We start from the raw sequence: 13,461 nt of genomic DNA on the forward strand, positions 1-13,461 counted from the left end.
TTTTTGCTCTTCTTTCTCTAATTGCTTTAGGTGCAAGGTTAAGTTGTTTATTCGAGATGTTTCCTGTTTCTTGAGGTAGGCTTGTATTGCTATAAACTTCCCTCTTAGAACTGCTTTTGCTGCATCCCATAGGTTTTGGGTCATCGTGTCTCCATTGTCATTTGTTTCTAGGTATTTTTTGATTTCCCCTTTGATTTCTTCAGTGATCACTTCGTTATTAAGTAGTGTATTGTGTAGCCTCCATGTGTTTGTATTTTTTACAGATCTTTTCCTGTAATTGATACCTAGTCTCATAGCGTTGTGGTTGGAAAAGATACTTGATACGATTTCAATTTTCTTAAATTTACCAAGGCTTGATTTGTGACCCAAGATATGATCTATCCTGGAGAATGTTCCATGAGCACTTGAGAAGAAAGTGTATTCTGTTGTTTTTGGGTGGAATGTCCTGTAAATATCAATTAAGTCCATCTTGTTTAATGTATCATTTAAAGCTTGTGTTTCCTTATTTATTTTCATTTTGGATGATCTGTCCATTGGTGAAAGTGGGGTGTTAAAGTCCCCTACTATGATTGTGTTACTGTCGATTTCCCCTTTTATGGCTGTTAGTATTTGCCTTATGTACTGAGGTGCTCCTATGTTGGGTGCATAAATATTTACAATTGTTATATCTTCTTCTTGGGTCGATCCCTTGATCATTATATAGTGTCCTTCTTTGTCTCTTGTAATAGTCTTTATTTTACAGTCTATTTTGTCTGATATGAGAATTGCTACTCCAGCTTTCTTTTGACTTCTATTTGCATGGAATATCTTTTTCCATCCCCTCACTTTCAGTCTGTATGTGTCTCTAGGTCTGAAGTGGGTCTCTTGTAGACAGCATATATATGGGTCTTGCTTTTGTATCCATTCAGCCAGTCTGTGTCTTTTGGTGGGAGCATTTAATCCTTTTACATTTAAGGTAATTATCGATATGTATGTTCCTATTCCCATTTTCTTAAATATTTTGTGTTTGTTATTGTAGGTGTTTTCCTTCTCTTGTGTTTCTTGCCTAGAGAAGTTCCTTTAGCATTTGTTGTAAAGCTGGTTTGGTGGTGCTGAACTCTCTCAGCTTTTGCTTGTCTGTAAAGGTTTTAATTTCTCCATCGAATCTGAATGAGATCCTTGCTGGGTAGAGTAACCTTGGTTGTAGGTTTTTCTCCTTCATGACTTTAAGTATATCCTGCCACTCCCTTCTGGCTTGCAGAGTTTCTGCTGAAAGATCAGATGTTAACCTTACGGGGATTCCCTTGTGTGTTATTTGTTGTTTTTCCATTGCTGCTTTTAATATGTTTTCTTTATATTTAATTTTTGATAGTTTGATTAATATGTGTCTTGGCATGTTTCTCCTTGGATTTATCCTGTATGGGACTCTCTGTGCTTCCAGGACTTGATTAACTATTTCCTTTCCCATATTAGGGAAGTTTTCAACTATAATCTCTTCAAGTATTTTCTCAGTCCCTTTCTTTTTCTCTTCTTCTTCTGGGACCCCTATAATTCGAATGTTGGTGCGTTTAATGTTGTCCCAGAGGTCTCTGAGACTGTCCTCAGTTCTTTTCATTCTTTTTTCTTTATTCTGCTCTGCAGTAGTTATTTCCACTATTTTATCTTCCAGGTCACTTATCCGTTCTTCTGCCTCAGTTATTCTGCTATTGATCCCATCTAGAGTATTTTTAATTTCATTTATTGTGTTTTTCATCGTTGCTTGGTTCCTCTTTAGTTCTTCTACATCCTTGTTAAATGTTTCTTGCATTTTGTCTATTCTATTTCCAAGATTTTGGATCATCTTTACTATCATTATTCTGAATTCTTTTTCAGGTAGACTGCCTATTTCCTCTTCATTTGTTAGGTCTGGTGTGTTTTGACCCTGCTCCTTCACCTGCTGTGTGTTTTTTTTGTCTTCTCATTTTGCTTATCTTACTGTGTTTGGGGTCTCCTTTTCACAGGCTGCAGGTTCGTAGTTCCCTTTGTTTTTGGTATCTGTCCCCAGTGGCTAAGGTTGGTTCAGTGGGTTGTGTAGGGTTCCTGGTGGAGGGGACTAGTGCCTGTGTTCTGGTGGATGAGGTTGGATCTTGTCTTTCTGGTGGGCACGTCCACGTCTGGTGGTGTGTTTTGGGGTGTCTCTGGCCTTATTATGATTTTAGGCAGCCTCTCTGCTAATGGATGGGGCTGTGTTCCTGTCTTGCTAGTTGTTTGGCATAGGGTGTCTAGCACTGTAGCTTGCTGGTCGTTGAGTGAAGCTGGGTCTTGATGTTGAGATGGAGATCCCTGAGAGATTTTCGCCGTTTGGTATAACGTGGAGCTGGGAGGTCTCTTGTGGACCAGTGTCCTGAAGTTGGCTCTCCCACCTCAGAGGCACAGCCCTGATGCCTGGCTGGAGCACCAAGAGCCTTTCATCCACACGGCTCAGAATAAAAGGGAGAAAAAAATAGAAAGAAAGAAAGAGGATAAAATAAAATAAAATAAAGCTATTATAATAAAAAATAAGAAAAAAAATTATTAAGAATAAATGTGTTCAGAAAAAAAACTTTTTTTAATTTTTAAAAATAGATTAATTTTTTATAGTAAAAATAAAAAAATTAAGAAAAAAATTTATTAAGAAAAAAATTTTTTAATTTTTTAAAATAAAAAATATGAAAAAACTTATTAAAAATTGTTTTTAATTTCTAAAAATAGAAAATAAGGAAAAAATTATTAAGAAAACATTTATTAGGAAAAAAAATTTTAAGTAAAAAAAAAAAAAACACGGACGGACCTAACCCTAGGACTAATGGTGAAAGCAAAGCTATACAGACAAAATCTCACCCAGTAGCATACACATATACACTACTCACAAAAAAAGGAAAAGGGGAAAAATTAATATATTCTCCTCCCAAAGTCCACCTCCTGAATTTGGGATGATTCGTTGTCTATTCAGGTATTCAACAGATGCAGGCACATCAAGTTGTTTGTGGAGCTTTAATCCGCTGCTTCTGAGGCTGCTGGGAGAGATTTCCCTTTCTCTTCTTTGTTCGTACAGCTCCCGGGGTTCAGCTTTGGATTTGGACCCGCCTCTGCATGTAGGTCGCCTGAGGGCGTCTGTTCCCCACCCAGACAGGACGGGGTTAAAGGAGCAGCTGATTCGGGGGCTCTGGCTCACTTAGGCTGGGGGTAGGGAGGGGTATGGATGCGGAGAGATCCTGCGGCGGCAGAGGCCAGTGTGACATTGTAGCAGCCTGAGGCGCGCCATGCGTTCTCCCGGAGAAGTTGTCCCTGGATCACGGGACCCTGGCAGTGGCGAGCTGCACCGGCTCCCGGGAGGGGCAGTGTGGAGAGTGACCTGTGCTCGCACACAGGCTTCTTGGTGGCGGCAGCAGCAGCCTTAGCGTCTCCTGCCCGCCTCTGGGGTCCATGCTGATAGCCGCGGCTCGCGCCCGCCTCTGGGGTCCGCGCTGATAACCGCGGCTCGCGTCCATCTCTGGAGTTTGTTTAGGCGGCGCTCTGAATCCCCTCTCCTTGCGCGCCGCGAAACAAAGAGGCAAGAAAAAGTCTCTTGCTTCTTCGGCAGCTGCAGACTTTTTCCCGGACTCCCTCCCGGCTAGCTGTGGCACACTAGCCCCTTCAGGATGTGTTCACGCCGCCAACCCCAGTCCTCTCCCTGCGATCCGACCGAAGCCCGAGCCTCAGCTCCCAGCCCCCGCCCGCCCCGGTGGGGGAGCAGACAAGCCTCTCGGGCTGGTGAGCGCTGCTCGGCGCCGAGCCTCTGTGCGGGAATCTCTCCGCTTTTCCCTCTGCGCCCCTGTTGCTGTGGGATCCGTGCTGATAGCCGCGGCTCGCGCCCGCCTCTGGGGTCCGCGCTGATAGCCGCGGCTCGCGCCCGTCTCTGGAGTTCGTTTAGGCGGCGCTCTGAATCCCCTCTCCTTGCGCGCCGTGAAACAAAGAGGCAAGAAAAATTCTCTTGCCTCTTCGGCAGCTGCAGACTTCTTCCCTGGACTCCCGGCTAGCACTGAAGCCCGAGCCTCAGCTCCCAGCCCCCGCCCACCCCGGCGGCTGAGCAGACAAGCCTCTCGGGCTGGTGAGTGCTACTCAGCACCGATCCTCCGTGCGGGAATCTCTCCGCTTTGCCCTCCGCACCCCTGTGGCTGCGCTCTCCTCCGTGGCTCCGAAGCTTCCCCCCTCTGCCACCCGCAGTCTCTGCCCACAAAGGGGCTTCCTAGTGTGTGGAAACCTTTCCTCCTTCACGGCTCCCTCCCACTGGTGCAGGTCCCGTCCCTATTCTTTTGTCTCTGTTATTTCTTTTTTCTTTTGCCCTACCCAAGTACGTGGGGATTTTCTTGCCTTTTGGGAGGTCTGACGTCTTCTGCCAGCGTTCAGTGGGTGTTCTGTAGGAGCAGTTCCACGTGTAGATGTATTTCTACTGTATCTGTGGGAAGGAAGGTGATCTCCGCGTCTTACTCTTCCGCCATCTTGCCCCTCTCACCGCCCCTGTTCTTTATAAACAAAAATGATAAACTTTAATATTAAGAATTATGTTACATACATGTAAGGAATTCCCTGGTGGTCCAGTGGTTAGGACTCGCGCTTTCACTGCTGAGGGCACAGGTTCAATCCCTGGTCGGGGAACTAAGATTCCATAAGCCATGCAGTGTAGCCAAAGGAAAAAAAAAAAAAAAGAATTTTGTTACATATACATGTAAAGAATAATCATAAAGATCAAGGGATAGAACATGACGAGTGGGCACCCAGGAGTACCCTTCCCTTGTCAAGCTTCCTCCCCACGCTGCGGCAGCTGTTCTCCCAATCCTGTGACAGTAATCTTGTCCTCAGAGTTTACCCCCAGGCACACATCCATAAATAACGCAGCCCAGCTCTGCCTAGTTCCCAGCTCTGTACACAGGTTTACGGCGCATGTGGCTTTGTTGCTCGTGGTGGCTCAACATTGTGTCCATGAGACTCTTTCATCTTGTGGATATAGTTTTTTTAAATCATTTTTATAGCTTTTAATAATATTAAATTAAAACAATTGCTGTGGAATATTGCTTCGTATGAGCGTGCATAGTTCATTTCTGTATCCAATTGTGATGGCCTTCAGGTTGGTTTTGGCTTTGGCTGCTGTGGCTATGTAGTCCATGTCTGTGTGTCCTGGTGCGGCGCTCGTGGGTATGTATTTAACTGGGAGCCGCACTGTGGGTCCCTGTGTGTGCGGATTTCACTACCTGAGGCCAGATTGTTTCAGAAGTGGGTGCATCCTCGCTGTGTATTAGGCTTTCCATTGCTCCACATCCTGCTGATATTTGATACAGTGTCTTTAATGTTTGCCAGTCTGGTACGTGTATGCATAGTTTTTCTGGGTTATTAGTAAAGTCGTGCATCTTGTTGCATTCATGGACTATTTCCTGTTGTTTGTTTTTAAAGTTTTAAAAATTGTGGTCAAATACACGTAACATAAAATTTACCGTCTTAACCATTTTAGTGCACATTTCAAGGTCATGAAGTAATTCATACTGTTGTGTAACCATGACCACCATCCATCTCCAAACTTTTTCATCTTGCAAAACTGAAACTGTTCCCATTAAACACACTAACTCCCCATTCCTCTCCCTCAACCTCTGGAACCCACCATCCTACTTTCTGTCTCTATGGATCTGACTTCTCTAGGGGCCTTGTATGAGTGGACTCAAACATTATTTGTTCTTTTGTGTCTGGCTTACGTCACCGAACATAATGCCCTCAAGGTTCATCCCTACTGCAGCCTGTGTCAGAACTGCCTTCCTTTTTAGGCTGAAGAACATTCCATTGTATGGGTGGACCATGGTTTGCTTCTCTATTCATCCATCAGTGGACACAAGTAATATGTACATTAATTTCTCACATCATAAATGTTTGTGGAATAACTTCAGAAAGTCCTATGAATCAAAAGTTATTTACCATTAACTTTTTCTTAAACTTTTTACTTTGAAAAACATCAAAGCTAAGAAAAAGGGAAAAATACATATGCGCTTCACTCGTTTTCGGGAATTAATACTTTATAGTATTTACTTTATTCCCTGTGTGTGTGCTATGCCTGTGCATGTGCCCGTGTGTATACGTGTGCTGCACATGTGTGTGTGTAAGGGCATCTGTGCATTTGCACACACACGTTAGTGTGTGCATGGGTATATGTGTGCTATGTATGCATGTGTACGTGTGTTCATATGCTAGTGTATGCATGTATTTGTGCTGTGCACGTGCATATGTTAGTGTGTGTGCCTGTGCACGCGTGTGTACACCTGTGTGTGTTTGCCGGAACCACTTGCAAGTTGATTACAGGCTGAATTGGGCCCCAAATACGTCAGCACACATCTGCTCAGATGATCCTGTGTAGCCATGTAAAGGTCATGGATCTCGGGCATTTAAATGAGTGGAGCAGAATGTCCTAACACAGAGTCTGTCTTCTGATTGCTGTAACTGTCTCAGTAACGTCCTTCACGCCTTCATTAAGTCCCATTCAGGGTCCACCTTAGGCCCCCATTACATTCAGTCATCTGCCCCAGGTCCCCTTTAAGCTACAAGTCACAGTTGGAGAGCCCGGCCAGGGCCAGGGCGCACCCCTCCTGTTGCCCTGGCCTCCTGTGTTCCCATCGCTCAGTGTGGCCCCAACTTGGATGGGGCTAGCGCCTCTTTCCTGGGAGGGTCCCGACGCCCAGACAGGAGGGTTTATCCATTCGTTCTCTACTTGGATGGCCTCTGTGCCCCAACCTCTTCCCCCTGCTCTTCCTTCAGAGACAGCGAGGTACACGCTCTGGGCATCATCCCTGGTGCACGAAGCCACCTGCCCAGGAGCCATGAGCCCTCCTTGCTGCTGGGAAGCAGGACCTGAGCGTGGTGCTCTCGGCTGCCCTGAATGCGCTCCACCTGAAATCAGAGGGCGGGATGGACTGTCCTGCCTGGGCTTCCAGTGCGGCCACCTCCCGAGAGGAGCCCGGGGCACTGGAATCAGGCCACTGCTGGTCTGTCCTTGCAGGAGACCGGGCCACACTACAAGAAGTTCCTGGCTTACTCCAGGATCCTGGCCATCACGTGGCCAGAGAAATTGGTATCGTTTTTGTTTCACACGTTGAAATGTTTGATGACAGAAAGATTTTGTTCAGTTTCCTGATGTGGGTGAAGTGTGGAGTCTGACATTTTCCTAGATATGTACATCCTGGTTCCCACAAGAGGGTGAGCCCCTGTCCAGAGATGAGAGACCCCACGTGTGTGACCTGTGCCTCCTGGGAGAGCAGCCCTAAGCTAGTTTAAAGCTGGCCAAGTTCTGTCTACACGGTAGATTTAGACCGTCCCGTGTTCTGTCTATACTGAGTATGCTTAGATCTGACCATATGCTGTCTGCAGTGAGAACATTTAGACCTGACTGTGTTCTGTGTGCACTAGGACGTGGAGACCTGGCTAGAGACCAGGCCTGGCCTCAGCCCTGGGAGCTTCAGGGCGGACGTGGAGACCTGGGTAGAGACAAGGCCTGGCCTCAGTCCTGGGAGCTTCAGGGCAGACGTGGAGACCTGGGTAGAGACAAGAACTGGCCTCAGCCCTGGGAGTTTCAGGGCGGACGTGGAGACCTGGGTAGAGACCAGGCCGGGCCTCAGCCCTGGGAGCTTCAGGGCGGACGTGGAGACCTGGCTAGAGACCAGGCCTGGCCTCAGTCCTGGGAGCTTCAGGGCGGACGTGGAGACCTGGGTAGAGACAAGGCCTGGCCTCAGTCCTGGGAGCCTCAGGGGGGATGTGGAGCTCTAGGTAGACACCAGGCCTGGCCTCAGTTCTGGGAAGCTCCGTGCCTGTGTCTGAATGTCAGTGCTCAGATGTCTGGGGTCTGGAGCTGAGGCGGGCTTGTCTGGGTAACAGCCTCTGCTCTGAGTGTGGTTCATGGCCCTCCCCGGGGTCAGTGCTGTGCTAGGGGCCTTGGTCCTTACCCCTGTGAGGTTCACCTTACCTGGGGCTCATGGAGACTTCTCAGGTGGGCTCTGTGGTAATTATTCCAGTTCACCAGCACGCACAGGGTGAGGAGAGAGGCAGGGTTACCTGGTGAGTTGATTGCTGGGCACGTGGATCGCGGCTTAAGGCCGATGGGCAGCAGATGAGACGTGCCCCTGTGATCGCCTTCCAGCCGACCATCTCTGCTCAGCAGAGTCTGGACCTGCCCCTGCTCTTTCAGTGCTGCTGTCTCGTGAGTTTTCTCAACACCTCAGAGGCAAGGGCCGAGCCTGTCCGAACCAAGGTAGTGTGTTCAACTTTAGCATGAAAGTTTTAAAAACATGAAAATCACATGGAACCCAAATGAAAAGAGGAGGGGACTGACTTCTCTGGGACTGGCTTGGGGGGAGGAGATGGATCCTACACTTCTTTCTGCAGTCCCAGGAGGGCCCGGGGACCCAGCTCCTTCCCACGTTGGGGGCCCAGCCAGCACAGCCATGGTGTCCTGACCAAGCGGACCTGTGACCCCAAGGTGTGGGGTCCGAGGAGGTGGGGTCACCCTGGTGAGTGCAGACGTGTGACCCAGGTGCAGGATCTGGGGAGGTGAGGTCACCCTGGAGACTGTGTTGTGGTGTCCCCAGGTGCGGGGTCTGGGGATTGTGTGGGTCTCACCCCATCTGTATGGGTCAGTCTCGTGTGCAGCGGGAGACCCCATATCTGCTCTTTGCCCGCAGTGTGTCTCGTCCCTTCTGAGATTTCTAACAACTTAATTGAGGGTGTTGCCCTGATTAACCTATGGAACCTTTTCTTCTCTTAATCTTGTCACATTCATAGGGAGACAGGTACCTTTGAGCGGGTTGCTGCTCCGTGTTCTGCTGAGTGACAGCCCTTGGTGGTATCATATTAATATCACAGCATATCATATATCATGTCTAAACCATGGGGATCACCGCTGTCTGGGTTCCCCTGGACACAGCTCAGGTAGCACAGACTAGGCCCCTAAGAATGGTCCCCCCACGTGCCATGTGAGGGTACAATGGTGGCCCCAGAGGTGGAGGACGGTGCTTGGGCCTCACACATTTGTGTAAAGGGGAGTCAAATTGGAATCTCAATTAACAAGACATCACTTTAAAAATTTATTTTAAGTGCAATAAAACACACATCACACACCCTTTACCATCATCACCATTTTAAGTGCACATTTCCAAGGCATCAGGTACATTCACTTTGTTGTGGAGCCATCACCACCTTCCCTAGAACTTTTCATCTTGTAAAACCGAAATTCCACAACCATGAAAGTCTCACTGCCCACCCCCTCCTGCAGCCCCAGCACCGTCCACTTCGGTCCATGAGTTGTCAACTCTAGGGCCCCCATTTGAGTGGAATCCTGCAGTGTTTGCTGATGGGTCATTTTGGAAGAGCTGACTTTCAGTCTGAAGGTCTGCCTGTTTGCATCTGAAGAATCTGCATTTAGGGACAGGGTGTCTGGGGCACAGATGAGCTGGGACCTGACCAGTCGCCTGTGGGGCCCTCTGGTCCCGTCCCTTGAGCTGTGCCTCATCTGTGTCATGGCTGTCCCCACTGGCACCCCTGGGATGCTGGTGTCTGAGTGAGATTCCTCTGGTGCCCTGCTCCCCTGCCCTCTTCCTGCCTGCTGGGGAGGGGGCTGCTTGCTGGGTGGTCTCTGCTCCTGCGGCAGGAAGGACCCTACAGGGCAGACCCACAGTGTGGGGCATGATCCCAAGCGCATGGGGCCCTCATAGGACACAGCATCAGGGCCATGACTAGTGCTCAGACCACCTCATCACCGACATGGAATGTTCCCAAGATCCCGCTCAGGAGGGTGTGGTGGGTGGCCTGGGACCCCAGAGGCCCCATTCCTATCCTGGAGCTTGGAGAGCACATCCACCATGGGCTCTGAATTCACCCCACGTCTCAGCCGTCTCCCTCTGTCCTGTCTTTGAACACAGGAAAACAACTTCTCCTGATTATTGTCCACAGCATAGGCCTGGTCCTGTCGAGATTAGAGTTCTTTAATTTAGGCGCCCTGGGATAACAGCTGTTTTTAGGCCTAAAGAAGGTATAGCTCATGAGTGTAAAACATTTTCAGTTGAAACTAATATTCGATGACTAGGTCTATACTACTTGGTTGTTGACTTCTATCAGTCATAATTCTCCTGGTTTTAGATCTGATGTGGGAATTGTAGAGGAGTCAAAATTAAAATCTTCATAATCTGTGTATTCGTAGCTTCAGAATCATTGATGGCCCATAGTTTTTATGGTTAGGGGAGGGTTATTGATTTCATGTATCATGAAAAGGATTCGTAGTGATGACAGGGCAATTATAATGATGACTGGTAAATGGTTCAAATTGTCTTGTGCATCTAGTGTATGTGTATGCGTCAGCTTAGTTGTCAATATTAGTTAAGTTCTGTTTTAAAAATGGCTATTAATGTGTGATCATGAAAATGTAAAAGTTCTTCCATGACAGGTAACGTTGCACCTTGAGAGCCTAGTTGAAATGGATGTGCCATAGTGATATACAAGATTTTTGCCTATGATTTAACTTTGATGAAGTTACATAACTTATTTTTATCTCATTTATTGAGAAAGACATAACTGTCATGGTGTTGGCTTGAAACTGGTTGAAAAGAATTCGATTCCTTCCTTCCTTATTTTAAATTTACATAAGTAGGATCTTCAAACATAGGATATGGTAGACAGCATCCATGTAACCATTCTAGGTTAGTAGTTGTTACTCTACTGAGACTTCTCATTTGAATGCAAGAGCTTCTCAAATTATAAAGATTATTAGCATTACTGCTGTTAATGAGATGAATGAGCCTATAGATGAAAGATTTCCTGTTGTGTGTGCATCAGCGTAGTTGGAGTAATGTAGTGACAACCCTGAAAGGCCAAGAAAGTGCTGCGGGAAGAAGGTCATATTTACTACTACAAATATAACGATGAAGGGAATTTTTGCTCATGTTAAGTGTATAACCTGAGAAGAGTGGAAATCAGTGCATGAAGCCTCCTATAATAGTGAACACTGCTGCTTTTTTTATCTGTGTTCACGCTCATTGTGGTGCCACCAGACGCTCCCTCAACATGCAGAACGATGCCGGCGAGCTCGGGGGCCTGTACATGCTGCGGAAATGCTCCGCCGGCAACCGCCTCATCGGCTCCAAGGAACATGCGTCCATACAGATGAACGTGGCTGAGGTTGACAAGGTGACAGGCAGGTTCAATGGCCAGTTTAAAACCTACGCTATCTGCGGGACCATTCGCAGTATGGGTGAGTCAGTTGACTCCACTCTCCAACTGGCCAAGGCAGATGGCATCATCTCAGAGAACTTCTGCCTAGAGAGGAACCTGGGTGTGGAATGTTTGTCATAAATAAATAGTGAACCCCCCCCCAGAAAAATAGTGAACACTGCTCCCATTGACATTACATAATGGAAGTGTGCTACTTCGTCGTATGTACCATGGAGGACAATGTCCAGGGATGAATTAGCTAAGACCATTCCTGTCACACAACCTACTGTAAAAAGAAAAAGCCCAAAGCTCATACATAATAGAGTGGGAGATCATGTAATATTACCTCCATGAAGAGTTGCTAATCAGATAAATACTTTCACTCCTGTCGGGATAGAAATAATTACTTCAGCTGATGTGAAGTATGTTCATGGGTTGACATCTATCCCTACTGTAAACATATGATGGGTCCACAAGATAAGTCCTAAAAAGCCAATGGACATGACTCACACTATTCCCATATATGCAAAAGGCTCTTTTTGTCCTAAATAGTATGTAATATGTGAGATTATTCCAAACCCTGGTAGGCTACAAGTAACAGACTTCAGGGTGACCAAAGAATCAAAATAGGTGTTGGTATAGGATTGGGTCTCCTCCTGCAGGGCCAAAGAAAATAGTGTTTATATTTCTTTCTGTTAACAATATGGTAATTTCGGCTGCTAGAACTGAGAGTGATAATGATAGTAACCTGGCTAGAATTAGGGCAGATCAAACAAATAATGGTGTTTGGTATTGAGATATGTCTGCTGGTTTTATAGTAAAGATTATAGTTGTTGACTGAAAAAAACACACAACGTGAGAGTTTTGTGTGAAGTTTTATCTTGGGGCAAAATGAGGACTGTAGCCGGGGAGACAGCATTTTAGATAGCCCTGAGAAACCGCTCCAAAGAGGTAGGGGGAAGGTCAGTATATATGTGATTTTGGTGCAGGGGGAGTACGTGCAATCAGGCACATATTTTTTTGCAGAAGGATTCTGCTAGTCATGAGGAGCGAAGTCACCCATGAAGGATTTTAGTGCTTTTCTAAATACGAGGAGATGCAAGAATTGGGCTCATAAAATCTTCTCCTGAAAATATCTAACTATCTGAAGACCTGTTCTGCCAGTTTTTCCCAGGGCATAGAGTGCCTCATTCCTGATCTTCACCCTGAACTCCTTTCAGGTATTAAAGGTCACCAGCTGCTGCGGCTCATAATTTAATCCTTGTAGAGGTAGATGGCAAGTGCCAATTTGTAGTTGTCATAGTGATAAAATTAATAGCACCAAGAATTGAAGAGACACCTGCTAAGCGTAAGGAGAAAATGGTTAGGTCAACAGAGGCTCCTGTGTAGGCCAGATTGCTGGATAGAAGTGGATATACACTTCAACCAGTACCAGAACCAGCTTCTACTGTTGATGATAGGAGTAGGAGTAAGAATGATGGGGGAAGTAGTCAAAAGCTTCTCTTACTTTTCAGGGAAATGCTATATCAGGTGCCCCAGTTATTAGTGGGACAAGTCAATTTCTGAACCCTCCAATCATAATGGGTACAACTATACAGACAATTATTACAAATGCAGGGGCTGTTATGGCTACATTACGGATTTGGTCATCTCCAAGTAGCGCTCCAGGTTAGCATAGCTCAACATGGATTAATAGACTTAAGGTGTTGCCTACTATTCCAGCTCAAGCATCAAATAGTAAATATAAAGTGCCGATATCTTTGTGCTTTGTTGAAAATGATGAGCAGTTTATGAACATAAGTAAAATGACTGAGTTAGCATTAGACTATAAATCTAAAGAAGGAGATTGAGCCCCCTTTTTGCCAAGCCCTGTGTTCAATCAACAAATTGAATTGCAAATTCAAAGAAGCAGCTTCAGTTCTGCCTGTGCTTCGCCCATCTTTTTTTTTTTTTTTTTTTTTTTTTGCAAGGTGGGAGAAGTATTCAATAGATTGAAGCCAGGTGACTACAGTGTTTCCCTGTTAACTAAGATTTCGTGGGGTGGAAGCCCATCAATCTAGTGAGGATTTAGCTTAATTAAAATGTTTTATTTGCATTCAATTGATGTAGGATAGAGTGTTGCAATACTTATTTTCAGGAATTAAGTAAATTATACTTGCTTATGGTTTTGAAAGCTCTTGGTCTAAACTAACCTAAACTCCTAGCCCAGCACTGATAGAAATGTGTTACAGGTAGTAATAGTGTGGATAT

General features: G+C 46.1%; 1 pseudogene across 1 annotated transcript; it reads left to right on the top strand.

Moving 5' to 3' along the window:
* The first annotated feature begins 11,001 nt into the window (after positions 1-11,001).
* Positions 11,002-12,636, top strand: LOC309642592 (small ribosomal subunit protein eS21 pseudogene; annotated as a pseudogene). Its single transcript has one exon. The product of its transcript is annotated as a small ribosomal subunit protein eS21 pseudogene (transcript).
* Positions 12,637-13,461: the final 825 nt, after the last annotated feature.

This window comes from Balaenoptera physalus (assembly GCF_965194825.1).
Source record: "Balaenoptera physalus genome assembly, chromosome: 14".
In the NCBI taxonomy this organism is placed as follows: Eukaryota; Metazoa; Chordata; class Mammalia; order Artiodactyla; family Balaenopteridae; genus Balaenoptera; species Balaenoptera physalus.